Source organism: Rhinolophus ferrumequinum, chromosome 7 (assembly GCF_004115265.2).
Source record: "Rhinolophus ferrumequinum isolate MPI-CBG mRhiFer1 chromosome 7, mRhiFer1_v1.p, whole genome shotgun sequence".
Classification (NCBI taxonomy): Eukaryota; Metazoa; Chordata; class Mammalia; order Chiroptera; family Rhinolophidae; genus Rhinolophus; species Rhinolophus ferrumequinum.
In genome coordinates this window covers 85,621,118-85,624,814 of record NC_046290.1, presented here as the reverse complement: position 1 = coordinate 85,624,814, position 3,697 = coordinate 85,621,118, and the positions used below count along the sequence as shown (strand labels likewise).

Genomic DNA, 3,697 nt, shown 5'->3' with positions numbered 1-3,697 from the left:
CTTTTAGTCTTTAACTTCTACATTGTCCTCCACACCATTTCTGAAGTTATCTTTCTAAACCAGTTTACATTTTGTTAAATTCTTAAGGAAAAGCCTTCAATGTCTTAACATTACCTAAAGAATAAACTCAGTTGCTTAGGATGGTTTTCATAGCCCATTCCGCCGTAATCCCTACCTGTGTGTCTATCTATCCTCATAGCTTAGTATATATCCTTTTAAGTAATTCACACTTTATGCCTCCCTTCCTTCTATCATGCTACTCTTTCTGCCTCTTCTCTTCCTTTAAATTCAGATGTGCAAATGTAAGTGAGGGAAGTAGTCCATATAATACAACGCGGAGGGTAGAAGACTGTGGCCACTGGAGAGAGGAGGCCAGTGTAAAGGAAGTTGTTTTTATTTAAGTTCTGTGGATTGTGGTCCTGTAGGAATGTAGGAACTTTGTTTTCCGATGTTTATTTTTCAAGACTACCTAAAGAATTTGAATTTTTATATGTATCTGCAAGCGACCACCGATCACGTGACTTTATCACGTGTTCAAGATCTACTTGTATTAAAGCCTCTCTGACAGTTGCAGTACAACAGATCTTTGATAGGCACATTCGACATCCACCGATGAGAGCAATTTGAACATTGCATATGCTATACAAGTTTCCATATCTCGCTGCTCATTAGCCACTGGAAATCAATGGCCACATCCCACGTGCTTGCTACATGTAGGAAATACAACACTGTGGTTAAACAAAAAAATTATGAAGCAAGGCAGGTATCTGATGATTTTCAAATGTTGGAAGCTGAAACCTGCTCATATTCCTGCATCCTGAGAGATTTGGGGGCAGTCCATCAATTTTCCCAACACATGATGGCAAAAGCAGCTACCTATGGAGACCCAAGGTTTAATGATCAGAAGGGAATGCAATGAAGTGCTATTTTTCTGAAGCAGTGGAGTGATGGGTGATTTGCAGCTTCTAACAGGGTGACTCTGGATTCAAGGCTGACCGCAGATTCCTGAACATGGGGTAGTCAAATTTGACAGCTTTATCAGCAAGGATGTGACCAGTGCTGTGAATTAACTCTTTAAGCGGGTAGGTTTTGTGGACTTTCATACACTAATTTTGCATTCTAACCTGGTTCCCTGAATAGAATGGGTCAAAGCTTTGACTAAGAATTAGAAAAGGTCTTAGGAAAGTGCAAAATGAGTTGTCCAGATTATTAGAATACTCCGACTTCTTGGAATTTATAGACTTCTATAAGGCTAGAGTTTTGCCAAAACTCACACCACAGCACCTAATCCTCTTACTGTAGCGGGAAGGTGCGAGGTTCCCAGCTGCTTGCTGGGTCTCTCATGGGTCCTTGAACACAGCATGCATCTCCAGGTAGGGGCAATAGTGCCTGTGGTGTGGTGACACCAGATGCCTAGTTTTGGGGTCACCAGTCTGAGATACAGCAAGCAGGCCACTAAATAACCAAGACCACTTATGGGTGAACCTCCTACTCCTAACTCCTGTACTCCTTTGGGTATTCTCATGACGGACTTTATTTTAGATTTTATATCATCTATCCTCCTGTAGTTGTGATGATGGATACACTTTTTTTCTTTTCTTTTTTTTCATTCACGACAGGGAATACTTTATTCAAACCCATCAGAGAAATGGACAGTTTGGGACTGTAACAAAGCATCGTATTTTACAGCATAGGCCAGTAATTGTATATGAGAGTATACACAGTTAAGTATAAGCTTAACTGATCAGAACACAGCTTTTCAATGTATAAAACAGAATAAACTTCCCTGTGAAAGCAGCACCTCTGTGACATATTAACTGTAGTATTCCTCTCCTTCTTCCTCACCGTCTCCTTCAACAGACTCCACACCACCCACATCATAATCCTTCTCAAGGGCAGCCATGTCTCTTGGGCCTCAGAAAACTCTCTGTCTTCCATGCCCTCACCTACGTGCCCATGAACAAAGGTACACCTGGCATCTATCACCAGGTCAGACTCATGGTCCAGGCATGCCCAGGCCTCAGTACCAGGTGTGGTGCTGCTCAGCGTGCACACAGCTCCGTGTACTTTGGCCAGGTGTCCACCAGGTACCACAGTGGGAAGCTGGGAATTAATGCCACCTTCGAAGTCACTGGGGCACCCGTCCACACACTGGATAGTATGCTTGGTCTTGATCATGACAGTGGTGGCATCGACATCTTTGGGGACCACATCACCATGGTACAGCAGGCAACAAGCCATGTATTTACCGTGGTAAGAGTCCCATTTCCCCATCCTGTCAGCTGGCTCCAAGCATGCATTGATGATCTCTGCTACAGAAAGCTGCTCCTGTAGACTTTCTCAGCAGAGATGACAGGGACAAATGTGGTCAGAGGGAAATGGATGCAGAGATGGGATACCAGTTTGGTCTGGAATTCAGTCAGGTCAACATTCAGGGCTCCATCAAATCTGAGGGAAGCAGTGATGGAAGACACAATGTGACCTATCAGCCTGTTCAGGTTAGTACAGGTTGGGTACTCAATATTGAGGTTTCTACGACAGATGTCATAGATGGCCTCGTTGTCAACAATGGAGGTACAATCAGAGTGCTCCAGGGTGATATGGGTGGTGAGGATGGAGTTTTAGGGCTCCACTGCAGCTATGGAAACCTGGGGGTTGGGGGGGGGAGACTGGATAAATGGAGAACTCCAGCTTGGACTTCTTGCCATAATTGACAGAGAGACGTTCCATCAGCAGTGAGGTAAACCGAGAACCAGATCCCCCGCCAAAGCTGTGGAACACCTGGAAGCCCTGAAGACCTGTGCACTGGTCGGCCAGTTTCCGAATTCAGTCCAAGACAAAGTCAATGATTTCCTTGCCAACAGTGTGGTACCCATGTGCAGAGTTGTTGGCAGCATCTTTCTTGCCTGTGGTGAGCTGCTCTGGGTGGAAGGGCTGGCAATAGGTGCCAATGTGAACTTCATCAATGACTGTACGTTCCAGGTCTACAAATACTGCCCTGGGCACATACTGGCCAGCACCTGTCTCACTGAAGAAGGTGTTGAAGGAGTCATCTCCTCCAATGGTCTTGTCAATTGGCTCTGGTTATCCGGCTGGATGCCATGTTACAGGCAGGAGACCTCCCAGTAGGCATTGCTGATCTGGACACCATGCATGGTTGATTCTTTGCAGCTGCCAGGTGGAGAGGAAGAGATTATTTCTTCTTATAGTGTGACTCTTAGGTGGTTGATGTAAAAGCAACTGCCTGGATATACTTTCTTAAATGGGATGCTTTATCCCCTGAACTTCACCATTCCTGGCCCCACAGAAACCTCATTAAAAGGCCTGGCTTCCCACCTTTCCAAAACAGAACACCCTAAACCTCAGAAAGCCCTACAGCCATCCTTTGTTCATTGAAATCCTTTCCATCATTCATGGTCCAATTCAAATGACTCCTTGCTTTTGTGAATTATTTCCTGATTAGCCAACCAGAATTAATGGATCCTTCCTCTGAGCTGCTCTAGGTATCTACTGCAGGAGAGGGAAAGAATGGGTGTCAAATTATATACAGACTTCACAATGTGACAGATTTTGTGCAAATAAGAAATATTATCTTGTTTATTCCTCACAACCACATTGTGAGACAGTATTTTTAGCTTCACTTATGAGTAAGAAAACTAAGGCTCAAAGAAGAATTATAACTTGCTTACGATCACAC

At 44.3% G+C, this 3,697-nt stretch overlaps 1 pseudogene; it reads right to left on the bottom strand.

The window, feature by feature from the left end:
- Positions 1-1,813: 1,813 nt before the first annotated feature.
- Positions 1,814-3,155, bottom strand: LOC117024635 (tubulin alpha-1 chain-like; annotated as a pseudogene).
- Between the last annotated feature and the right edge of the window lie 542 nt (positions 3,156-3,697).